Raw genomic sequence first — 27,427 nt, 5'->3', positions numbered from 1 at the left:
CAAGGCCCCACAATGGGATGAGAGGAGCAATACCCCAGCGCAGGGAGAGAGACACACAACCCCATGGCAGGGTGAGGGAAACCACAGCCCGACTGCAAGACTCAGAGACTCAGAGACTATCCTTTCAGGAAGAGAGGAAGAATAAAGAGACATTTGTTTATCTTGAACTTTGAACTGTACAACCGGGCACGTGGCCTGGAGGAAGCCACCAATTCAAGGATTGAGAGAAAATCCCTTTCTGCTTGAGTTTATTTATGCTAATCCCTTTTGCTAGTCATAGTAGCAGAATGTAAATTAGATTAGGATTTGGATTGAGGACTGAATTATGTTGTGAGATGTCCTGACTAGCACCCTTTATTGTTTTCTTTCAGATAGGGCCAGGAACACCTAGGAGTAGGGACGGGACAGGCCTTATTCTCTTTTGTTTAATACACTACAAGTTTTAACATGAACTCTTGTCTGTCTTCTGAGTCTGACTTACCACATAGCACACTGAATAGAATTGACTCATTCCACTCTTTCTTGGTTTTTTTATTTATATTTCTTTTTTGTTTTTGCTACTTTCTATGCTTTCAGAAGACCTGATTAGGGGGTTACATATGTGAACTGCTTATACAAAGGCTTACTTCTAGAGTCCAGTTTATCAACAAGGCCATCTATGGCTTCTATGTTAGACTCCAGAGTTATGACCAAAGGCCGAAGCTTGTCTATGGTGGTGTTTGACAGAGCTAACCCATTTCTCCAAAGTCTGCCCCAAGTACAAAACGTATTTTAGGCTGTCACAACTGAAGCTTTTTTACTGCCATCAGAGCTGCTGTAGAGTTGTCTCCTTATTATGAATACATTTTAGATGAGCAAGGAGAACTATATAACATGCACCCTAAAGCTTCAAACATAGAATGTTCTTTGTGCAACCAGTTTGTAGCTTCTCCTTTGCATTTCTGTAGTTTCTTCTGGCTTCATGTTTCACTGGTGGTTGTCTTAACATAGTCTCCCCTCTGTTCTAGGAACTTGTATACATTCATTCAAGTGATGTGTGACGCTCCGGCACCACTACCACCAAAAGGAGGTAAGTTATTTGGTTACCTACCTGGGATAAAGCAAAAGGTTTTCTTGAATTCCGGTCTCTTGTCTACTAGACCATGATGGCTCTTCCCTCTTCCATGTCTGACAATTGCTGAACAGGACAGATGACCTATCAACAGGTAGCTTCAGAGCATGGCCCTGTGATTCCAGCACCAAGCAAAGGTTTATAAATAAGCAAACATAACTACCACAAAATATTTGTTTAGGGAGAAATGGGAAATGCCTTTGATGGAAGTGCAAATAAGGAATAAATAGTACTCTTGATTTGGCTGGTGAAGAGGCCACGCAGAAGCGGCTGTGAACAAACTCATGCTATGGCATTCACCAGTGGTGCGGCTACACATACCTCCACCACAAATGCCACATGCATCCGCACTCCGATGTGGTAATTGAAGATGGGTTCAATAAGCCACAGAGGATGTGGTGTCTGAAAAGGTGTGTGACGTGCCCAGGGATGGAAAGGGCATACCGTTGAACCCAGGGAGGAGAGTAAGAGAGTATACATGACAATTAGTGGGTGGGTAGTTGCAGTCAAATGGTAATTTGCAACTTAATTTCCTGTGACTTCTATGGCCTAACAAGCAAACAATAAATAAATAAAAATGTGTAGAGCACATCAAGGTGCTGGTTACACTAAGCGCATCTTTGTGAATCAGATCGATACCTAATAGGAAATCTACCGATGCATGGCTAAGGGATAATGTATGGGGACATACATTAAATATCATCACTAATCTCATTGGTCTATTCTGTAAAATCTCTTCTGTAAATACTCAAGGTAACCATAGTCTTACCTCCAAGAGCATTCAAACCAAACCAAAAAGAACAAACAATATCAAAACAAACAATATCAAAAAACAATGTTGTTACCAACCACTGCATTTATATGGTCAATAATAACTCTACAAAGCGTTAATTTAATACCTAATTCTATTTAAGTCCACACTTATGGAGCGATCCAATATCACAGACTCATATAATGTCTCTGAGGATAAACAAACCAAATAAGAGATCAGTCAGATGACCGCAAAAATATATGTAGAGAACTTAATATTATACCAAAGTTCATCAGTCTCTCATAAACACTTCTGTTAGCCTTACCAGATCAGTGTGCTTTCAACATGTATCATCAGTGATCTACTAACCAAGGAAGTGCTAAACACTCAAATACAGCGCGTACACTGTTATAGCCTGTTACTATACCGATATTCTCTTGTGATCGAACTGTACCCCGCTGCGTTGCCCAGCGTGCAAAATGTGTCACTCCAGGAGACTTAACCAGTTGACTCACCGTCCGCAATCTAGGCCAGCTCCCTAGCTAACCCTCACAGGGATACCGTCATCCATGCCCGAGCTAAAATGCCCAACCCACAGGAATACCACTATTTACATATCATCTGTCATCCGTGCCCTCAAGTCAATAGTCTAGGTTATTCACCAGAACCATTTACCTCTAAAACCTAATACTTGAAAATACTGATATCTTTGCTCCTTTTCTTAGAAGAATGGTAAATGCGTCCTTTAGGGACCGAATTGTACCTACCATAATTAAAACAGTCACTGTTACACCTCTACCTAAGACACCAGAGCTAGACCAACAAGATCCTGCCAATTTAAGACCAATGACGAATTGCAATTGCCACTGAACAGCTCCAAGAATATGTGGATAGCAATGATCTCCTGCATCCCCAACAGTCGGGCTTCAAGACTGGTCACAGCACTGAATCTGCACTACTAGATCTGCAGACTGAAATGCTGGGTATCCTCGACAAGGGGTAAAACAGGTCCACTGATTTTATTAGACCTCTCGGCAGCCTTTGATCTGCTTGATCATAGGAGGCTCCGAGAGGCCTTGGAACTTTCAGGAAACTGCTCACAGGAGGCAACTGAGTGGGTGTCTTCCTTTTTACAAGATAGACAATCCAGGATCATTTGGGGTAACCACGCCTCTCAAACCAAACCAGTGGATTGTGGAGTTCCACAGGGAGCCAGTTTCTCCCCCCTGTTATTCAACCTTTATATGCATTGCCTATGTACTATGCTGACCCATCTTGGCATATTCTTTACTAATTTCGCTGACGACACTCAGTCTTCGAACTTAGTGGAGATTATAGGCAAGACAGTGAAAAACTCACATCTATATATGACATCATTGAAGGTTGGATGAAGGCTAACTGGATGTGCCTTAATGGTACAAAAACAGAGTTAATGATCTTTGGGTCTTCATGTGTCAGGAAAAAACTGAGCCCATCATACTCCTCATTTAATATCAAAAATGCACAAATTGTAATATCAGAAAAGGTGAAGACACTTGGTGTCTACCTGCAGGCCTCACTGGACGCAGAGGCCCACACAGCTTGAAAGGAAACTGCCAATACCACCAAAAACTGACTAGACTATGGCAACGCCCTACTCTTGGGACGCAAACGGCAACTGCTTGAAGCAATGCCAAGTGATTCAGAACAATGCCATTAGGGCTATCATGGGCAAATCACAAAGGGAGCATATTCCAAGTGACAGAAGAGACCTGCATTTGTTGGCCATCGAGGAGAGAATCATATTCAAGTCTCTCACTCTAGTCCATCGATGCCTATATGGCAAAGCCCCTGCATACTTAAAAAAGCACTTTAAATGGCATGAACCAATCAGAAACCTGAGATCTTCTGATAAAGGCCTCCTTCAAACAATTCCAGCAAAAAAGATGAAAGGTCTAGGCAAGGCCTTCACGAGCAGAAGTGTCCGTAAATGGAACAAACTACCCATGACCTTGCGGTTGGAAACAAACGATCTACACTTCAGAAAACAATTAAAGACTTCCTTATTCAAATAATTTCCGGCTAGGTTTCCATAAACCTTGCACTCTGCCTGAATGGACTTACATGTGTGGTCTGCCACTGTCCCGTACTCTGTCTTCTCATGTCCTGTCTTTTTGGAATGCGCTCTGATGCCCGCGGGCTGCAGCGCTATATAAATAAATAAAATAAATAAATAAATAACACTGAATGTGCCTTAAACAGAGAAAAAGGACATCTACCTCTGCTCCTGTCCCTGCTAACTTTGACAATGCTAAACCATACTTTAACAATACTCGATACCCTCCCTGACGCCCACAGGTGCCATTTGACTGCGTCAAATATTTACACTCTGTGATCTGATGGCGCGGCTCGGCTGATGTGTCCTCCAGGTGCTCACTTCTCTGTCCTGGTCTGCCTGGACTCCTCACTGACTTCGTGCAGGATGATTTCCAACTGGCTCCTGATGGCCTTTCCACGAGTGTGCATTTCCCATCTTCTCCAAATATGCAAGGGTCCTGCAGCCTCTCAGGATCCGTGGCAGGGGAGACGACCTTGTGTCGGGCTAAAGCAGCCAATCATCAACTTTGCTGCCAACTTGTTAGGGACGGACTCCCAAGTATGCCAGAGTGATTCTGGGGTTCTGTGCACTCGGAGGTACCTAACTACATCCCCAGAATAATGGGAGGACTCAGTCAGACAGCAAGTACACACTGCAGTTTATTACAGCCAAAACCAACAGGGATCGATACAAAAACTCAGAAAGATTCCAGTATGTCACACAGTAAATATGACAGGCCAGTTTTGTCTTGAAAACACGTCACTACTCCATCATCACTTGGGCCTCTCTCCAAAAACCTATGGCTATGTGGGTTTGGCTGTCAGGAGCATAATAACCTATATGGGTACCTATATGTGTTATTCTACTAGCTCCCGCATGTCAGGTGGCTGGCCTGTCCCTTCCCCACTTTAGTAACTAATACATTGTTGCAGAGTAGTAGACGTACCATTGGTTTTTGCTGTTGCTACCCACCCCTAGGGTACTCAACTGTGATTGGCTAGAGCTGATGTCCCCAGGCCTGGGACCTGAAACTGTTCTCATTGCACTGTGCACCTTTTCAAGGTGATGCAAATGATTATGTGTCTGTATTGTAACTTGTGTACACCACCTTTGCCTATGAGACCATGTCCAGCTCATCACAACACTTTGTTGCACATTTGTTGCAGCCTGTGTCTGTAGGCCTGGGATCGGCACCCCTTTTACACCACCGATCACTGTCCATTGTCTGCTTCAGCTGCATCATGTGTCCAGAGACCAGGAAATTGAGCTCTGCAGCTCAGACATATGAGGATTTATTCCCTTTTTCAGCAGTTGGTTCCTTTGTCGTCTGGGGATCGGAATGTCTTCATATCTCTTGTCCTTGGTTGTGGTCCTTGTCTCACACGTCTGGCTAATTGTACAGCCTGAATCAGCTGAGCTCATCTCCTGCCCGATAATTTGAGGCCTGCTGTAATTTTCCTTAACCTTATAATTGCGGTTTGTACATTGTCTGTGTTTTACTACATTCTCTATGGGTTCCCTATACGTGGTTTGATCAGCTTCCAGATACGCTCCTGTATGTCCATGCGACTATTGGCTTTAAGCATCAGCAAGCTCGATCATGATCTCTTGTGCCTTGTGAGTTCTGCGTTACTGTGTTTGGCTAATGACAAAAATAATAAAAGCAATGACAGTATGTTTATGTATCTATCCCCTAGCTATAGAACTGTACGCTCATGTACTTCGTGCATTCGAGTGCGTGTTTGTGCCACACAGTGCAGACTGCACATGTGCTTCATGTCTAATGCTGCTATGTGATGAAGCCTCTAACGACATCAGTGGCTTCTTGGTGCTTAGTCCAGGCCGTCCATAGAGGTTTCTCTGACCATAGCAGTCGGCTCTTCATTCAGACATTGATTGAGTTGTACCACACCTGTTTTTGTATGGCTGACTGAGAGTGTACCTCTCCATCTATTTTTCGATCATTGGTGCATTTAGGATTTGTCCGAAATAGAATGGGTGGTTGCAGTATTTTCTGTCATTTCGTCTTGTCATGAACTTGGTGGGTGGGGGGGCTGGTGACAAGATCCCGACTCCGTCTTCAGTGGAATGCAAATAATGGCTGTTATTTATGCATGTAAGCGACATGTGTCGTCATAGGTAATGACAAATCAGAGCTCTCAGTATATAAAATAGTCAAAAGCATGTCACGATGCGATTGGATGAATATAAAAGAATCACTCAGGGATACTCAGTGATGACAACAGATTACAGACTCAATATTGTTAAAGGCACATATTCAACACCAAAGCTATAAAATGTAAAGACCGGGGCCTTGGAGAGATGGTGCCACTAATTGTAATGAAATGCAACCCCAATTGCATACAAATCCACATTAATTTAGATGAAAATGATACCCATGTGGAAATAGTAGTTTGTACAGTAGATACATACAAACAATCACAGAATAAATAGGCACAAAGGTATGATATGACATATGTCATGAATAAAAACAATATACAAGTGTTATCTGTCTATAGCTCCAAATCCCCTTCCTCCCCCCGCGGTTGAATATATACTCTACAAAAACATCTATTATGGTGTCTATCATGTTGGGATATATGTTGGAATATGCCATGTAATGTCATGCAATGATATGTTGACATGTTATAAGTAATGATACTTGTCGCCATCCTCCATCCCTGTGTTCATATCATCTATTTCCTACTTCCCGATCCTTGACATATGTCAACATATGTCAACATATAATATGGCATGAAGTATCATATGTTGCATTATATTCCATGTCATACTATATATTTTGAAATGATATGACATAATACGTGAGCCATTATTGCACATGACTAGATCAGAGGACTCAAACCTTAATTTCCCAGTCATGGGATAGCGAGTTTAAGTGCATGGATAACTGAAGCACTTTCCATTCTAGATCAAGAGCAGCCCTTTAACTCTAAGAGGAATATCTGCAAACCTATTGTATTCAATGAGAAAAAACACAACTATTCAACAGATCCATGGAACAGAAATAGAGGTGAAATAAAAACAATTGTACAACATTTAATTACTTAAACACCAAAGAGGTCATCATTCCGTCATCATAAAGTAAAATGCATACTTTGTGTGGACACATTAACAAATGCTACCAACCACCAGGGAGGAGCATTCACAATAATTGCACGATGACAATCCTTCAACACTCACAGTGAATTTTACACAATTGCAATGGCTATATATCCTCTCATTTCTAACTCTGGATACGTGAGTCAAAAAGAAACAGCCAGCCATCTTGCCTGCTAGTGCTCCGACCACATCTCCACACTCTCCATTGAAGGATCTGTTCCCTCTTTTGGCTTCTTATCTCTTGAGGAATTTAAAAAGCTAGTTCTGAGAAGCTCCTAAATTCGCTCTCCTGCCGACCCTTGTCTCCTGATTTTTTTCAAACACCTCTCTAGTCCCCACCAGCAGTCAAAGCAGCCAGAATCATCATCAATGCCACCTTTTCTGCCAGGGAAGTACATAGTGAATTTAAGGAAGAATTCTGCAAACCTTAATTAAAAAATCAGGACTAGACTCTACAACACCCTAACAAATGTCAAAGCCATCTTTAACTGTAGATTGATGTCTAAACTAATTGACAGAGCAGCTTACGTTCAACTGGTGAAATTGACTGATAAAGAGTTGCCTGAAGAGCAGAAGCAGGGTTTACATCCATGCATAATATAGAGGCGTTTCGATTATCCATGTGGGACGACCTGAAAGCAAATGTCGACCAAGATGGTGCAGGTGTCATATCCTGTTGGATCTTCCAGATGCCTCTGACCCAGTGAATCAGGCTACAGTTAGTTCCCAGCTTTCAGAACTAAGCACCAGGGCAGGGGAGTTGCTAGGGGGGGGCTTAGGGGGCTTATAGTCCCTGATCTTTTGGTTGTAGCCCCGGATAGAATCTCAGGAGCTACAGCCAAAAGACTAGCTAGCCCCCAGTCCAAACAGTTCCAACATCAGCGTAGCCCCTGGTCTTTTCGAGGCCTAGCAACTCCCCTGCACCAGGGAACTGACACTCCAATGGATCATGTCATTTCTCAAAAGGAGCTCACAACAGATTGTTATCCAACATATGTTTTTGCATCTAAAGAATGCTTGTTAGGCATTCCACTGCCATCCTCGCTCTCGTTACTTCTTACCCCATCATGACATAGTTATGCTAACAACACTCAACTGATCCTGAGCTTCCCAAAGACAAACATTACCGACATCCCACTTCAGATAGATTAATGGATGGGTTCCAATTACTTCTTACTTAATCTAGAAAATCATGAAATCCTTTTCACAGGCCACCCAACACAAGGAACTCTCCTTCGCTCCGATCTCAGTAATTCCGCCCTCAACGGCTCAGCCTGCCCTCACGTTAACAGCCTTGAGTTATTATGGACTCCGATACGTAGGCTATGTCGGAGGCCTGGCAGTCTTTTGCTCAACCTCAAACTTCTAACTTCTTTGCTCCCCTAGATACTGCTCAATAGTATATTGGCCATTAATACTACAGCACTATCCATAGTGTACTATGCACATAGGTTGTACTTGGTGCTTTAGCATATTTAATTTAAAAGACTGCAGAGTGAGCAGATTGTAGCACGCTCTTACTATTAAGACTTGGGCCCAGATGACACATAACCCTTGACTTTACATTCCAGTACTGGCTCTCGGTGGGGCTTAAAGGAGCCTTCAAGTGGCTCTTTGTCACCTACCAGGCTGTTCATGGGTGTGACCAGCATTCCTGGAAGCAAAAATGGACACCTGTCCACTGGAATCTTAGTACCGGGGTTGCATCTATCTCTTTAAAGGCCTCCATTTCTGAAAAGGCGAATGAGGGGGTGGGGGGCGTTGCATTCTCCACGCTGGCACTTATAGAACTCTTTGCTGCCTGGTCATACAGGGACAACCCCCAACTCCCTGCCTTCAAATAATCCATTACAATGTGACCTTTGCCTGAGCAATATCTCCTATTTAAACTTCAAAGGGATTCCAAGCAGCGCTGGTGATTGGGCCGGCTCTCGCCGGATCTGTGATCCGGCACCAGATGTGGAGCCGGAACTCGGGATCCGTCCGGAATCAGCGACCCCAAACCCATGCTCTGCGCTGGGTTACTTTAAAACAAAAACAAAAAAGAAAGAGACTGCGACCGCATGGAGTGGGGGGGCGGAGCTGCTCATTGCCGCCATCGGTGCTCTTCTGGCTATGAGACGTATATGCACCTGCAGAGCCTCATTGCTTTTTAAGTAGACTGGCTAGGATAGCTTGCTTCTGTGCACCAGTGCATGCTGCAGCCAAACCCTTCCCACGAAGGCTTGATGTTTATGTATCTAATGGCAAGTTTTGAAAAGCTAAAGCAAGCGAGAAGTGCTTGCGGTTTATTGGATGTTTTGGTCGTCAGCAAACGAGACCTGTGAGAGGTAAACAGAAGTTTGCAGTTGGTCATCCCTGAATTTTTGAGCCAAAATGCAATGTCCCTGGGTGGCCTCGAACCACCAACCTTTCGGTTAACGGCCGAACGGGCAAACCGATTGCACCAGAGAGACACATGCAGTGCTTACACTGGGGCCTGATTGGTGTGCTGTTTGCTGATGCTTCCCAGGCAACCTGAAAGTCTTTCTAAAATAGCTCTATTTCCCACAGCAAATCAGGGCATCAGAGCACTAATCCACAAACACAGGGGGTTTAGTAGAGGACACCGCCCATCAACAGTGCACCAACTTTCCTCTCTGGAGGCATAACTTGCTATGAGGAAAGAGCCACAGTGCATGCTTGTGTTAAAAGGGGGCAGCAGGCTGAACTCAGAGAACACGGGAGAAATGACTCAGGTTTACTGAGTGGCCCACTCTGTGTCTTTGTGCCAAAAACAGTAGCACCCTGGGTGGGCTTGAACCACCAACCAGTAGGTTAACAACTGTACATGCTAATCGATTGCGCCACAGAGACTCACTGGCCTGTGCAGTCAGCCGTTGGCCTGATTGCATTGCTATTTATTTCTGATTGGCAGAAAACCTGCATTTATTTCTGAAAAAGGCATGCCTCCCGTTAGCACTGCAGTAGTTTAGACCGCTCCCTTGCTTCCCTGTGTACCCAAATACGCAACCACCTTGGGCACAGTAGGAGACACAGTCCAACAGATTTAGCAACAGTGCACCAAGGTTTCTCTACGTAGGTACCTTGCCGAGAATCAACTTTTAAAAGAGGGCAGCAGAGTGCACCCAGAGAACTTGGGGGAAGTAGCTTAGGTTAACTACATGCTCTGCTCCTTATAGCTCCCTCTACTTGACTGGGTGAATTCTAGCCTCTGGGGTAGAGTAAGAAATGACGCTCTGGGCCTAGTTGTTCTGGCGTTTCGCATGTAAGATTTGCAGCAGGGAAGTAACATAATGACAGACACCCTTGTAGGACATAGTCAACGTTTAAAGCAGGCCAGCCTCTGCTTTACTGCATGCAACAGAAGTATTTCCTCTTTACCATCTCTTCAAGTGGGCCGCCTGACTGATGTGCTGTTTTGTCTGGGCACCAATGCAAAAGTGGCCCACAGTTGCCCATGGCCATTCATTCCTTTTGTGCCAGAATGTTGGAGTAGTATCCAAGGGGGAGGTTTGTGATGCAAATTGTGTATTTAAAGAATATTCATTCTTAAATACATTTAATAGAAAATATAAGCATTTGTGGCTTGTGAGGTGAAGCGAGCAAGCACTGATCCTCAAAATATATTTCACAGCACATGTAACAGCAGGAATAGGAAAAAAGCTGCATAATATGGGCATTTCCTTTGATCGGAGGTCAACTGCCAGCTCTGCACCCTCTAAACCCCGCCTCCTTGGACACGCCCCCACCGCTGGTCCTTGTCGGATCCCCCACCACATTTTTTCCATTTCCACCACTGATTTCGAGAACGTTTATGGAGAAACTCCTTCCAAGCGCAAGTGGGCCCAAATAGGAGCTGCAACTGGTTGTCTGATTTCTAATGAGCCCCTCGTCTCCTTGCTGTGGCAAAGCATTGCGCTATACCAGGAACCCTCGCTGCCAGTAAGACGCGCGGTACACCGCTCCCTTCCTGGCACCTTACTCTACTACTGGTTTTCTCTCTGTTTTTTCAATTTCTGTTCCAAAACTGTGCATAGCACTCTGTTGTAAAATGATTAATAGCCAGGGTAATGTAAACAATGTTTCTATCGTGTGCTCCTGCGTGTTCATGTGTGACTTGTGTAATGAATGGGAGTAATACAGCTTCAAGTCTCACGTACATTACATTTTGCTTCATACGTCTTCATAGCAACGCAAACCCAAGGGGCTTCGACTTGAGGAGTGCTGGGCACTGTATGCTGTGCCAGCTGCCCTCCTCCATTCCACAGTAACTGCCCGTGGTCCCTGGCAGATGCATGGCCAGTTTATCAGCCTGGTATCACACAGAAGGTGAAGGGCGATCTTTTGTTTTGAGGGTTTTACCTGGTTTGGGGCGGCATTTACCTGTTTAAATGTGCACTCATCAACGTCAGATCACTCCCTGCCCATTCCTTAGAAATACACAATCTCCTAGCCAACCACAGCCTTGATCTACTGGCCATTACAGAAACCTAGCTGCATGAGGCATCCGGCCCGCCGTCACCCTTGCACTCCCAGCTGGCTATACTATCCTCAGACAAGACAGACCAGATTGCCTAGGAGAAGGAGTATCCCTCATTTTTAAAGAAGCCCTCTCCATTAGATCTATCAGTCACCCATGGCTGAGGAGCAACTCAGACATGCTGTCTGTTAAGGTTACACTGTCCCCTAATAGCACCATCAACATACACACACTATATCACCCCCCCCCCCCGGCCTCCCATCAGACTTCCAGGGACACCTCACTCACCTACTTAGCAACAATATCAAAGGTTCTACCAAGACTCTACTTCTTGGAGATTTAAACCTAGAGTTTAACGACCCCATAGACAAAGTTGCTGCTACCCTCGATAAGGAACTTAATGATCTAGGATTCACTCAAAAAATCACCAGCCCTACACACACCAAAGGTCGCACCCTTCATTGGATCGTAGACCATAATTGTCTCACCACAATCACTTCCAATACAGCCTTACCATGGACGGATCACAATTGTATCAAATTCACCCCACTTATCTCCTCAAGTTCAAAAACTCTCACACCTGCACAAGTGAGAAGCTCCAAAAGACTCAACGGGGACAACCTACGCCCGTACCTGAATATCCCAGCACTATCTCCCCCATTCTCCAACGATCCCAACCCCCTAGCAGACATCTACAAAGATACACTCACTAAAGCCATCAACTCCATAGCTCCACTAGAAAGTAAAAAAAGAAATAAAATCTCTCCACGCTAACTCCTGGTTCACTGAAGAACTGCAGTCCCCGCACTCCTACAAGCGGAGGCACAACAAAACGGGCAAATCAACCCTAGGGACAACACCAATAACTGCTTTAACTTGATCTCCCGCCAGTACAAAGATGCTATCACTAAAGCTAATGCTAACGCCTTCAACGTCCGAAACTCAAATGCTAACTCACAATCAAAGGAAATCTTTGCCATTCTCAATGAACTCACCTCTCCTCCCAATACCCGAGATGAGATCATCAAAGACGAAGCCTGGTGTGCCAGTATTCAATCTGCCATGCTGAACAAAATTGACCTCCTGCAAAAAATAAATATAGGACCATCACCTTCTGGGGGCCAATCAATCTGACTTCACTCCCTCTCCAACAAACTCCACTAAACCCCTCTTTTCTCTCAGAGACATCACTGAACCTGAAGTCATCAACATCCTCAAAAACGTAAAACCCTCGATGTGCAAAGGGGACATCTGTCCTCCTAAGCTCATTAAGGACTGCGCTGACAGCCTTGCTCCGATACTGACTGCCTTCATTAATGCCTCTTTCAGAACTGGTATTTTCCCCGCCAGTCTCAAAGAAGCTTGGGTACGCCCCTTCCAAAAAAGCCCACTCTAGACCCCACCCAGCCAAACAACTATCGACCAATAACTACCGTGCCTTTCCTCCTCAAGATCTTGGATAAAGCTGCCCATTTCCAAATCCAGCACTTCCTTGAAGCCCACTCTATTCTTGGGTCAAGACAATCCGGCTTCCGCAAAGGACATGGTACTGAAACAGCCTTGGTGGACCTAACAAAGCCAGATCACCCAAATCATGGACAAAGGAAAGCCAGCCCTCCTGCTACTCCTAGACCTCTCGGCAGCTTTTGATCTCGTGGCGTGGACCATAAGATACTCACCTCACACATCACCCACTCAGCTAACTTCTCCAAAGAAGCAGCTCGCTGGGTCACCTCCTTCTAGGAGGGTAGGGCAATGAAGGTATTCTCCAACATAGCCAATGCAGCCCCCACCACCATCCACTGTGAAGTCCCACAGGGCTCTTGCACAGCACCCACCCTATACAACTTGTTCACAAAGCCCCTCTTCGACAAGCTTGACACCTTTGGTATCGCGTATACAAACTACACCGACGATACCCAGGTTCTCCTACCACTCACCGGCGTATACCTCAAAGACGACGAAACACTCCACACAATCTATACCACCATCCAGGCCTGGATGGCGGCCAATGGCCTCTGCCTTAATGGAGAGAAGACCGAAATCATCATACTAGGTCAAAAAAAAAACTACTTTAGCCAAACTTGACAAACTGTACTCCAATTTCACCATTGATAAAACCATCATCACTGTCTCCACCTCAGTGAAGACCCTAGTAGTCTACATAGACTCTACGCTATCCATGACCAGGCAGGTCAGCGCTATCACGTCCGCCTCAGCGCACACCACAAAACTCATAAACGCAATAAAACCATACCTATCTAAACCCAATTGTCTAGCCATATCCAGAGCAACTATTGGCACCAAATTAGACTATTGTAATGCCCTCCTAGCAGGTACTTCTGCAAAAAACCTAAACCGGCTCCAAATCACACAGAACAATGCGATAAGAGCAGCATTAAGCATCCCTAAAAGGGAACACATCTCCCATGCCAGACAGGTAGCTCACTGGCTCCCAGTGAAAGAGTGCATCACATTCAAAATACTCCCCCTCCCCCACAAATGCCTCACCCTCACAGCACCCTCATATCTATCAGATACAATAACAAAGTACACTTCTAGAAGACCTATCTGGACCCACTACGCCAACCAACTACACACCCCACATATCAACAAGGCTCAAGCTGGAGGGCTGGGCTGGGCTTCCCCTACATAGCCACTAAGTTATGGAACTCTCTACCCACAGACATCAGAGCTGAAAACTCTCTCCTTGCCTTCCGAAAAAAACTCAAAACCTCCCTCTTCACCTAACCTACTGCCTTCATTGCTCCCTTCATTGTCTGTAATGAAAAATGCAAATGTCAAATTTACCTGTAACTAAGAAAAATGTCCGTAACTAGTGCCATGATGCCTCCGGGCTGTTGCGCACTTACCAAATGTGAATAAATAAATAAATAAATATGACACCACTAGCATGTTTACAGATCCAATTAAGTCTCAGAAGACTGCTTTGAAAAAACACTGACTTTGAGTCCAACATTTGATGGTAAGGTTTGAATATATCAAGCTGAAAAAGCTCCCATGACCAGGTGTCTTGGGCAGGGAGGCGCAGGAACTGGGTGGGAATGGGCGTAGGGATTAGCACAGTTATGGGCAATTAATGGTGTCTAAATCGCCAAACAACTTCTGCAAGCTTTGTGGCCATCCTCATATACCATTTCTCCCTATCTGGAATGTAATGCACAGTTTCAGGCTGTAGCTGGCGTAGACACATCCTCAAAGCTCAAACTAAGAACTGCTGTTGAGACGGGACTCTGCAGGGCTCCCCTCGATCCCACTAACAATTTCGAGAATTGATAACGTTATGCAAAGTCGCCATCGTGTGGCTCAAATGTGAAGTGTGCGTTGTAGTGCTTGCAGTTCATATCGTTGCTGTTTTTGCCTACTCCCCCCCATAGACGGCGGCTACATGCAGTGATGGATAATAAGGGCTGGGCTGCTTCTTTGTTTCTTCTAGCCCAAGCCCAAGGTGATTAACTGCTGCTAGCAGCAGACAAAGCATGGTCCTCAGCAGAGTGATAGGAGACCATTAACATGTGCAGAGTGAAATACCAACCCGCTGTGTCATACCATTAGGCCCTATCACACCATTATGCGATTTGCTTTGTCTGCTTCTGGCTGCAGTTATTCACCCTGATTTTCAGTTTAAGAAATCTTTACTTGGTAAATTCATGTAATCCATTTTTATAAAGAGATTGGAATACCTTGTTAAGAAGACGAACAGTGAGGGTGTTTTTGGCCATTAATAAAAAAAACAGGTTCCTAACAATTATACACTTATGCACAAACGGTATTAACTCTGAAGAACCAGTGTTTTCTTTTTTTAAAAAAAATAACCTCCAGTGTTCACGTTGAAAACACATTATTCCAATTCCTGTAAAAAAATAAAAATAAGTACCACTAGTTAGGCCATGGACTCATGCCCCTTCTGAGAACTCGCTCTCGATTTTTCATGTCACTTGAAGCGCTGCCCAGAGTTACCATTCTGGAGTTTGACCTGTGCTGCAATGCCCAGATGCCCAGGCAAACAAGTCACCAATTCTAGTATTGCCCAAGCACCTCTCGAGTGCATCATCGAACCAAACATTGCATGGCGTAACCTTCCATTTTACAAATCTGCCACAAAACAGGTCTACATGAACCATACCTGCCTACATTTGAAAATAAAAAATCCTGAGATTTACACCCCGCCCACAGTCACACAAAACTCCGCCCATTTTAACATGGCCCTGCCCACATGTCAAAAAGGTAAACTCTGTTGTAATGCGGTGTGGCGCCAGAAATTTGCAGTTCAAATTGAAATATGCATATTTCATTAAATTGCCTTTTTACAACCACACAAATTACATAGGACAAAAGGCATTTGCCTTCCATAAAATCAACACGTTAAAATTGAATTTTGCAGTACCGAAATTGGACATTTCACCTTAGTTGTTTTTCATCAGGTTATGTAGTGCAGTGGTGAGTTGTCCAGCCTGCAAACCTGATGGCTGTGGTTCAGTGGGGCTGAGTCCACCCTAACCTGGGCAAAAAGAACGAAAGCAAAAGAAACGCGCGTTTGCATTGAAAGTCGGCAAAAAAGAATGAAAGGTGAAGCAAAATAAACACGCGTTATTTTGGTTCACCTACACTCTTTTGCCAATGTGCTGGAAGCGTTACAGTCATTGCTGCAGAGACAAAGCCAAACTCGGGCAGGGAGCCGCTGTGGCGACGTCCTGCAAGGATTTTAAAAAAAGCAATCAGTATAAGCTGCCCCCCACCCCAACAACAGGCTCATAGGAGGCACATTAGCACCGTTTTTGCTGGTCCGCGCAAACCTCCACCCGATTGGCTACTGGCAGCAGTCTTTGGCAGCCAATCGGGTGGAAGATCTGACGGGAGCCGGAAAGAACACCAAAATTCCTGAGATTCCAGGGTCTTCCCCGGAGACCCTGAGATATGATTAAAAATCCGGAGGTTACCCTTACCCTTCTAGAGCATTGGCCTTTTTGCTACACCAAGAACTAAGATCCACCAAACAGGACTGGTGTACACTCATACCATCAGAAAACACCTCTCCCCCGGCCGCCCCCTTCCCTGCCTTGGCTTCCTGCGCCATCTTTCTCTTTCCCTTCCTCTTATCTTCTCCCTTGCTCCTTTTTCTTTTGCGGACCGAGGTCTGTAGTCCTCTGGTGCGGAACAATGCACCCAATGTCAAAAACTGTACCCTGGGACGACCATATTGGTGATTTGGTGCAGTAAAAAAGATCTTTAACATAACTTATATCATCATGCATCATGCTTCCCCCACCGTGTACTTCCCCCTATGACTTGTGAAGCACTATTTTGTTTCCCAAAGCAGGTCTGCCAACAATATATACAATATTATTATTATTATTATTATTATTATTATTATTACATGCTATGTTATGGTACTCGATAAAACGCTTAAGCGGTCTAAAGATATTTCATAACTTGGTATGGTGTATCATGCATCATATGTTATTATGCTATGTCATTACATGGATATGATATGATATGGCATTTATAACGTGCCTATACACAAGTGTTTCAAGGTGCGACGAGGCAAAGGAGGGGGAACAGAGGGAAGGCAGAGACAATGATCTTACTAGGCCACGTGACATTGAGATTACGCAAGTGCAGGGAGGGGGGAAGGGAAAAGTGCGGGGGGAAAGGAGGAGGGGGCAGTCCAGTACAGACATCAGGTGTCAAGTGCTGGTAGGGGTCTGTAGGGATACAGAAACAGTCCAAGAGTGCAAGAGTTGCCAGGGGGGCAGTGCAGGAGTGCAACTGGCGTGGAGGGGACCTGGGCCCGAGATCAGAGGGTAGCCAGGTAACCAGTGCATTTTCAGTTCCAACTGGGGGATCAGCAGGGGAGAGGAGGAGAGAAAGCAGAAGCAGAGGAAGGTCTTGAGTTGCTTTCAGAATCAGAGATGGTTCTCCTCAAGTTTCAGAGACGCAGGGAGGTTATTCCAGAGGGAGGCCCCAGCAGAAGAAAGAGATCTACCACCAACTTGTTGCTTGGAGAAGTGACTGACCCTGAGAGAGTTGGAGGCAGATGAACAAAGAGCTTGAGAAGGAAGATATTTAGGAAGAGAAGAGTTGAAGGTTTTGAGGCGCCAGGCCCAGAAGGCCTTGTGGACAATGCAGAGGGCTTTGAACTTAATCCTCACCGCCTCTGGGAGCAAGTTCAGAGATTCCAGTCCTGGAGAGATACGATCCTTGGGCTTCAGGCCAAGGACAAGTCTCACAGTCTTATTTTGGATGAGTTGCAGAGGGCAGAGAGTAGAGGCAGGCAGATTTAGAAAGAGACTGTTGCAGCAGTCCAGCATAGAGAGAACCCGAGCTCTGGAGAAAGTGAGCTTCTGGGGGAAGGAGAGGAAAGGAAGAATGCCTCTGAGGAGGTGCAGCTGGTAGTGTATGGAGAGAAGTAAAGTGTGGAGTCGAAGATGACCCTGAGGTTTTAAGCCTCATAGTTGGGAACAGGAAGAGGGTCAAGGGAGGCCGGCCAGAGAGTTACAGGAAAGGAGGGAGCAGGTGTGCCGATGAGGAGAATCTCTGTCTTACTGGCTTTAAGCAGCGATCATTGGCGGCACATCACTTCTGGATAGAAGACATACAGTCAGAGATGAGAGAAGGAGAAGAGGTGGCGGACGGGAGCCGGAAAATGAGTTGTGTGTCGTCCGCATAGCACTGAAAGTTGGGCCAGAGAGCAGCAATGTGGTGGGCAAGAAGCACCAGGTATTGGTTGAACAGCCAGGGAGAGAGGTTAGACCCCTGGCGAACACAGGTGGAGATAGAGATAGAGGAGAGGAAGGACCCCAGTTGGACCTGGGAGGGTCGATCGGAGAGGAAAGAAGTCAGCCAAGCCAGGGCCTGATCGGTGATACCCAGGTTATCACAGAGACGGTTGAGCAGGATGGCATGGTTGACCGTTTCAAAGAGAGGTCAATTAAGATGAGGACACAGGGGGTGTTTGGAATGAAGTTTGGAGAGAAGTTCTTCACAGATGTTCAGGAGAGCAGTTTCCCTGCTTCTGGCAGCTCTGAAGCCAGACTGATGGTCATGGAGACAACCAACAGATTCAGTGTGAAGATTAAGCTTGGAGATGGCCAGCTTTTCCAGGAGTTTGCCCAGGAAGGGATTGATGGAGATTGGCGATAGTTAGCTGGGCAGGAAGGGTCGGCAGAGGGTTTCTTAAGAAGAGGGTGCACAAGGGAGTGCTTCAGGCTTCAGGGGGGAAGGGAAGACTCCAGTGGCAAAGGAGAGGTGACAGAAGTCAGCCAGGGCAGAAGCGAGGGTGTCAATGTAGTCCTTGATGGTTTTGGAAGAAAAGGGACAAACCTGTTTTGACAATACTTTCATAGATCTGACTTGTCTAGAAATGTCGTCTGGGAAGAAAAGGGTGTTAGGGTAATTTCTGGGGCCGGCAGAGCCATACCAAGGGTCTGCGGACTCCCAGCTCACGGAAGGCCCTAACTCCTGCCCTGGTCCCAAAGAAGTTGAGGTCCACACAGGGAGCAAAGGGTTACTGTGGTTTATTATGCAAACACACAGGGGTCAATGCACTGAGTGATCCAGGCACATCTCATCGTAATCTGTCTCGCAGGCCAGTTTTGTACATTTGTGATGACATAACCTACCTATCAGGGCCTAGGATTGGCTCCTGAGTGGTAGGTCCAGTATAGAACCCTATAGAGGAAAATCATTATTGGACGTTACTGTGCCAGGTGGTGTACTTGGAACATCCCCGAAAGTTGCTACTTCCCAAATGTTACAGTAAGGAAACCCAGTGAATGGCTGGTAGGCCCCGCCACCTGCTCCCAGACCCCAGTATCCTGATTGGTCAGGCTGTGGGCCCCCAGGTCTGGTACTAACTCCTTTCCCAGCCCACGAGACACCTGTTCCCACTACATGTCTACTATGTCTCAGCAAATTGCAACTATGTGTCAGCGTATTACAATAGTGTGTACAAGACTAATGCCATGAGAGCGTTCCATTCCCATTGTACGAGGTGGATGGAGGTAACAAATGTGTTGCGAGCCGGTTGCTCATTCCCCGCCTCCGAGTCTTGGCCCGTTCTCAGCTCGGCCGAGTCACGTGGTTGGAGACCACTCTTGCAAGCTTAATTGCCTCGAATTAACGTGTATTTTGCAGTGAATATTCTTTGCTGCAGCCAATGTCACCTTGGCTTGGGATGTGGAATGTCGCTTTGCAACATGGTGGCCTTGCCAGCTTGTGGCCCTCGCCAGGGTTTGCTCTGCTAGCACAGCACCTTGCGGCTTGGGATTTCTCTGAGACCATTGCGGCCTACTGTGTTCTCCTAAGGCCAGCTCTGGCTCCTATTATGGAGTTCTCATACTGTGCATGGGTAAGTGAGAGTTTTACGGCTGGTCAGGTCCCTTAAGTGCTCCTGTCCTTCGATAGGGTTAATTACATGTAAGCATCTGCAAGCATATACATGAGCGCTTCTCTGCTTCTTGCGTTTCTGCGGTGTTATTGCAAGCCTAATGTCAAAATAATAAATGTGCTGACAGTGTGTATGTGTCACCGTCCTCTAGCTCATCAAACTGTATGTGTTCTTCGTGTAGACTGGTGCGTGTGTGCCCCAATTGCTTGGATTGCGCGTGAGCTTCATGTCTATCTTGGCTATATCGTTAGGGTGTGTCTAATGACCTGCAGCATGGCGTTTGGTTTGATGCCGTTAGTCAAGTCTGTCCATGCGGTTGTCTCCAGCTCTGTCCTGTGTTCCTTCATCCACTCTAGGCAGAGTCTGCTTTGTATCAGGAGCATATGATCGGCCGGTAGAGTACTTTTCTCAGTAGTTGTCCATGGCTGGAGCAGTAGGGATTGGCATGAGCTCATAGGATCGGCGGCCATGTTGTTGCTGATACTTCTTCCGGTTAGGGGGTCGAACGGGACTGAGGGTCTGTACGCATTTTCCCTCTTTAGTCCCCCTCTGGTCAACTTGTCGATCACTACATTATGATTTCTTCTGTCTTCCATCAAACGCCATACTTTGGTTATTCCACCCAAGTGTCCGTAGTGGTTTACATGATCTTCAAATGACCAGTAAATGTATACACATCCACCTCCAGGTTTGCAGTAAACCCACTTTCCTACGTACTTCCTTGGATTGCGCAGGTTTTCTAACTTCATTGTAGGGGGATACACATCCACCTCTCTTATCTGTTGTCTAAGCCGTTCTCTTTCTTTTATTACTTCATCCATATGTGGGTCATTATCCAAAGCCATCAGTAACTTCATACCCACCGCTTCTTCAATAGCCTTTTTGCATCTTGCAATGCAAAACTTTACGCCAAATAGAGATTACACTCCCATAACTAATCCTCCTGCTAATACCTTTAGGCCATCAGCTAGCAAGGAAGGTATCCAGGACCAGATGTACGAAAACCAGCTCATATCTTTCTTCGTCTCCCTTGATTCTTCTTCCATTTAAGCGTGCATTTGTGCCAGCTGCGCCACTGCTTCAGATAGCGTTCCGTTGTCCTTGTTGTTTGCTGGTATGAACGTGCAGCAGGAACTTCCAATTGTGGCGCAAATTCCTCCTTCTATAACCATGAGGCGGTCCAGGACATATCTGTTCAATAGTTCCACCAGTTGTATCGCTCGGAGCTCATCTTTTATTGCATTGAAACCGTTCACAGTTGAATTTATGGTCATCATCAGCTCCCAGCGTGTTATTTGGAGCCACTTTGCTTTGACATAAGTTTGAAATCTCGGGTTTATCAATGCTGAGAAGAACATTGCAGTTCTGCTAAATAGTCTGTGTGCTGGAGGTACCTCGTCGAGTGCCACCTCAGACCGTCCCCAGAGGTAATTTCCTCTTTTCAATCTCCTGAGGGTTTTCTTCCTAGTTGTGGTGTTATCTTTAGCGTCTTGTGTGGATGACAGCAACCTCTTCTTGCTTCTATTGCCTTCGTCCTTTTTGGGGAACATGTCAACATTTCCATGTGTTTTGGGTACCACCAATGAGGGTATGTTGACATGTGCCAAGGAGCATATCCCTCCCTAGTTCGGTGGGAGTTTCTCGTATGCCTTAGAACCACAGGCCAAATAATGATCCATCAGCACCGCCGTTCCCGTCCCCATTTGTGGGATCTTCTCTATCCTTATGCACCCTTTGTTTTGTCCCACTTCATCAGTGCCGTCATGCTGATAACATAAGGTAGGTGTAGTCAGCGGAATTATTGTGAGTGTCCTGTCTTCCTTGTCCATCCAAGTTAGCAAGCTTGCGCTTTTGGCCCATTCCTTGAGGCATTTGTCATTTTTTTCTTGGACATTGTTCACAGCAGCTTTTGTTAGCGTCAATGCCTTACTCACTACCACTCCATCTTCCCATCCATTCTTTGTATATACCTTCCCATACACCAGCACCTGCGGTAGTTCCCAGCAGCTGGGCTCTCCACCTATCTCCTTTGCTCCCCATTTGCATGGTAGGTACTGCAACGTCACCTCCTTTGTTCAGTGTCGAAGTGGGCGGGAGCAGTCGGGAGCGGTGCGCCTATACTTATTTTAATGAAGTTTTACCGTTCCTATACTTTTATTTTAAAACGAAACCATTCCGGAACAGTTTCGTTTTAAAATAAAAGTGTAGGAAGCAGTTGAAACGTGCACTTTCAGTGCAGTGCGCTGAACATTCCCTTAAACTGCAGGTGCATGCATTTGGGGGTTTATATTGTGCATGGAAGGGGGTGTGGCGATGTGGTTTGCGGGGAGTGGTGCAGCCCAGTAGGGAACATAGCTCCACCTCTTCTTTTCGGATATTTTGACCACTGCCTTTGTTTTGCCTTTCTCGGGTCCGTCAGTGATGTAACGCAGGGCTTCTGCGTGTTGCCAGTAATTGACCATCATCTGTAAAGTCTTGATGAAATTGTCCTCATAGGGAAAGGTTTGCATGGACCTCCAATTAATGTTGCAATTTTCCCTTGGAACCTTCCCCACGTTTGGAACATTGCGAGGTACAAGAGGCATTGCGCTGTTGCGGCTGGCACTTTCGTTGCCACGAAGATCCCTGAGGCACTCATGGCATAAGGGATCAGTGAACCGACAGAGCAGCTGTCCTTTGTTGTATCCTTACCAATTTTTAACATGTGTTTGTACAACATGTTGTAAGCTATGTGTACTAGTGAGGTATGTGTCTACTCCATTTACATCTGTGCCCACGCTACACTTACCTCTCCTTACCTTAGCAGTGGTGTCATCTTTACCACCTGACAAAGTTGTCCTTGCCGCTTGGGTTGGGGAAATGTTAGTTTTTGATGCAGTGGATACATGCAACGCCAAATACATTTGCCAGAGGACAATAGCTAAAAGACTCATCGACAGTAATACCCACACAGCTGTCATAACGATTTTTAATAACTTAACGATTTTACCTTTTACTTACGCCGATCTTGCTGCTGATGATATGGTAAAGTTGCCCTCCTGAAAATCACGATAAAAAGCGTTATTGTGTTAGTAGTTGTAAGAAGTTTTAAGCTCCATGCACTAGATGATCATTTAATGCCCATGCAAATATTTCTTCATATATTTTCCCTATGGATCGATATCTAAGTGTTGGTATAATATGGTGAAGTGTGGGTATGTTTGTGCTAGGTATTCAAGGAATGCGTAATAGTACATTTAGGGCGACCTTGGTCTTGTGTGGGTGGCCCTCGGTATAGCGTGAACACATTGATGAGACAATGCTTTGGGGTAATCAGTAGATGGCAGCATCTAGTATCCTGTAATCACTATGACATTACCTATACATCAACAATCACAGTCGCGACATCCTGCATGTGCGGAAAAAAGAGAGAGAGAGAGAGAGAGAGAGGAGAGAGAGAGAGAGAGAGAGAACATCGAACCAGTGTTAACACAGTGTATTTACTAATGAGATTGTGCGTGCGGTATGGCCAATCTATTTTAACATTTTGATGACTTTCAATTGAGGCACTCGATGCAATGGAGAGATGTTGCACAATTTCCATTACTCGTAGTTTCTTAGTACTGGGGACAATGTTTGTCTTATTGATCAATTTGTACCAAAATTGCAGTGGGGATATCGGAGCGCCTGTCCATTGGATGGCTGGCAAGTTCTTGTTCACTTGTGTTTAGGAAATCATTGTTTGGAATTGGGGCATTACAACTATCTGGGGCGTTGTTTGTTTCTGTTGCATTACCCCTGTCTATTTCTCTGGAAGCGTGTTGGGGTGGGGGTAATGCCTTGTTGGGCTTGATGTCCTGCGCGTGGTGCCAAACTTGCTGACCTTCGAGCTTAATGGCCCTTTCTGTGAAGCGGGGGGCATTCCAGCGCCTTGCAAAGTTATTTCAGAGAACCTGGTCCCCCAATTTGATAGGTAGTTCCTTTGTTGAATCTTCAATGCGGTCGTCTTCTTATGATCCGTCCTCCACTCTCCCTCGTGTCCATTGAATCTGTCAGGAAATAAAAGAGGTGCTAGAAACAAGTGAATTCACATAATCAAACATTTCATTTCCAAATATCTCTGAAGCTCCATCACAATCCTTCACGGCCCTTGTGGGCAGGGCTAGTGGGAGGCGAATGCTGCGTCCTCCTGTCACCACCTCATGGGGTGTGAGGTAGTGATCAGAGCCGGGTTTATTTCGTAATTGAAATAGGGCCAGGGGTAGGCAGTGTAGACAGTTTCTTTGTTGGGTTTTGGCTAGGCTTTCCTTTAGTAATCCATTTAGGCGTTCACACATTCCATTTGCTTGTGGATGGTATGCACATGCAAATTTATGTTTGACCCCTAACACGGCAGTTATGTGTTGGAATATTTCATTGGCGAAGTGAGGGCCATTGTCAGACCGTAGGACCTCACAGATGCCCCATCTTGGGAATATATCTCGGACCAGGTATTTAGCTGCCCTAAGGGGATTGGGATGGGAACATGGCCCGCCTATATCCATCTTGAAAAGAGGTAAACCACTAGTATCATATATCGGTATCCTTGACATACGTTGATCATATCCACATAGTCAATGTGGAAGTTCAGAAATGGACGTTCAGAATGGGGGATTGCTCCTGTTATTATTCTTAGAGTGTGTCCAGCGGTGAACTGTTGGTATGTCAAGCGGTTGCTCATAAAATTGGAAACATGTGCAGTGCAGGACAAAACCATGATTCTTTAATGCGTGCTGCAGTGACCTCTTTCCCTGTATGCGTGGGATGGTGCAATTGTGTGAGAGACATTTTCAGTAGTGTGAGGGGCATCACTACTTTTCCAGTGTTGTTTTGCCACCATAAGGCATCAGCAGGGGACATTGAACACCCTCCTTTTACCCAGAGTTCCTTTTCAAACATTGGTGCTGCTGCCTGTAATTCCATAATTTGAGTTTCTGGTAGGTGGTTGTACCCATCTTTCATTAACATTTATCTCGCCCCTCCCCTTGCTTTTTGTTTTTCTGGCAGGTCCCACATTTCTGCAAAATACAATGTATGCTTTGCATGGTAGTTGGCTGCCTCATTCCCCTTTGATATTGGGTCATTTCCATTAGTATGATCTTTGCACTTTACTAATGCTAGTTCTGCCAGATATATGATGGCCTCTATTAATTTTCCCAGGAGGAGGGCGTGCTGCACGTGGCCCCGTCTGCCTTCCTGAACACTCATCTCAACCATCTTGCTAGTCCAGAGTGTACTGTTGAAGTGACATAGGCACTGTCAGAGTAGATTGCAACCCTTTTTCCCTCCCATTATCTGAGTGCTAGTATCAGGGCCACAAATTCTGCTGCCTGTGCTGAGTATTGTGGGGGTAGCCGAACACTCCTAACCACCTCACTTGTCCAGTCCTCCCTCAACCTAACCACTGTTGCACCTGTTCTCCTGATACCATCGCCTTGATCAATCGTTGATGACCCATCAATGTACAGTACCACTCCCCCTCAAATGCATCTTCCTCTACTTTGCGTGTTTCTGTGTAGAGTTCATTAGCATGTGTGCAATCATGACCATGTTCCCCGTTTTTGTATTCTTCTGCCAGAAATTGTGCTGGGTTCACGTTCTTGCACCTTACTATTTTCAGTTCAGTTGTGACAATATTATCTCGTACCCTGTTGCTCTTTGTGTTGTTAGTGTGATTTTTGGCTTGTGCAGGATTACGAATAGGGCGTGTTCCACATAAAGTGTTGTGGAGCACCCCATAGTTATTGGTGACACTTTTTCCACCGCGAACGCTGCCGCAGCCAATTGCTGTTCACACAGGAAATGCCCTTGCATTACTGCATCTGATTGTCTGCTGTAATACGCTATTGGCTTGTGCCCATGCTTGTTTTTTGTGTCAGCACTGCTTTCATAACCACCCCATCGGAGTGTGAAAATAGGACAAATTCCATTTTGTAGTCTGGTGTCCCTAGAACTAGAGCTGTAGAGATTGCTCCTTTGAGCTCGCTAAATGCCTCTGTCATTTTTCTTGTCCAACACAAATGTTTGTTGTTCCTCTGCGCTTCTATTAAGGCTGCGAGGAGAGGACAAGTATATGTACTGTAATCAAAGACCCATGCCCTGCAATAGTTGCATAATCCATGAAATCGTTGCAGTTCCCTTGCTGTTTTCGGCTGGGGTGTGTCAAGTATTGTTTGTGCTCTGCTAGGCGCTATGTGTTTGCCGTTCTGCGAGATCACCTGGCCAAGGTACAGGACTTCCCTTTGGCAGTATGGTAGCTTGGCTTTGTCTACTTTGTTTCCTTTTTCTGCCAGTATGGTGAGCATATGTATTGAGTCTTCCCTACACTCTTCCTCAGTGATACTGCAAATGAGGATATCATCCACATACTGCAATACTGTGCTTTTTGTTTGTACATTGACCAAGTCCATCTGTATTATTCTGTTGAAAATGGAAGTTGATTCACAGTAACCTTGTGGTAGCCTAATGTTTTTCCATTTCTGGTTGCGGTACATGAAGCTTGTTAAATCTTGTGAGTCTGGTTGTAGGGGTATTGAGAAAAATGCATTTTTGAGGTCGATGACTGTGAAGCATGTGTCTTCGACTGGGATGCCACATAGGATTGTAGCTGCTACTGGGTACTCTGCTTCTATGATATTGTTAAGAGGGTGTAAATCTTGTATGAAATGCCATGATCCTCTGTTTGCAAGGTGAACGGTATACACTGCAGTGTTGCACAGAGATTCTGATGGTACCAAGATACCCCTGTCAATAAGGGCACTGATTGTCTCATAGATGCCTTCATCTGCTTCTTTGGTCAGGGGGTATTGTCAGGCCCTTGGTGAGATAGCTCCTGCTTTCAGTTTTATCTGCACTCATCTCCAACATCATCTCGCTCCTTTGTTCTGCCTGCGAGAACAGTTCCTCATCGGACACATGTGTTAGGCGACACCCTTCTGATAGTGCTGTGATGCCCCTCCATGTGTTCCCTTCGTCATCTAGTGCGTGTACAGCAATCCAATCATCGCCTCTATGTCTACTGATAGAAATGCTCCCTCCCTCTCATCAGCTGGTGTCTCTGGCCTGAAGAGGTACTCACCTGGTCTTCTCCACACTTTTCCTGCAATTCCGGCAGCCATGCAAGGGCCATGTCTGTCCTGTACTGAAAAACCTCTGCGTCAACGGGCTCCTCCCTCTGTACACATTGTCCACAGTATGCCTGAAGTATTTGTCTCGCTATGAGCATGTGAATGCCTGGTGTGGAGCAAATTATGCCTTTGTCTGTAAAGGAGATAGTCATGTTCAGTCTGCTCATTATGTCATGTCCCAATATGTTTACAGGTCCCTGATTGGAGTAAAGTAGGGGTAGTGATAAGTTGTGATCTCCTATTGATAAGGCGATGTTATCCGTAAAAGGAACCACTTCTCGAGCCCCAGAGAATCCTTGAGTGTTCATGGTGTCACCTGACAATGTGTAT

General features: G+C 45.5%; 1 protein-coding gene across 1 annotated transcript in view; it reads left to right on the top strand.

Annotated features, from left to right (window-relative positions):
- AKAP4 (A-kinase anchoring protein 4) overlaps positions 1 to 27,427 on the top strand; it is an 858,685-nt gene that overhangs the window by 103,639 nt on the left and 727,619 nt on the right. Inside the window, exon 2 of the mRNA XM_069648669.1 lies at positions 1,008 to 1,069. The gene's annotated coding sequence lies outside the window, so the exon portion shown is untranslated. The remainder of the gene's footprint in view (positions 1 to 1,007; positions 1,070 to 27,427) is intronic.

The sequence above is a fragment of the Ambystoma mexicanum genome, chromosome 2q (assembly GCF_040938575.1).
Source record: "Ambystoma mexicanum isolate Mex_15411 chromosome 2q, UKY_AmexF1_1, whole genome shotgun sequence".
NCBI classification, from domain to species: Eukaryota; Metazoa; Chordata; class Amphibia; order Caudata; family Ambystomatidae; genus Ambystoma; species Ambystoma mexicanum.
Note: the sequence above shows the minus strand (reverse complement) of the source record. Positions and strands in the feature narration are given on the sequence as shown.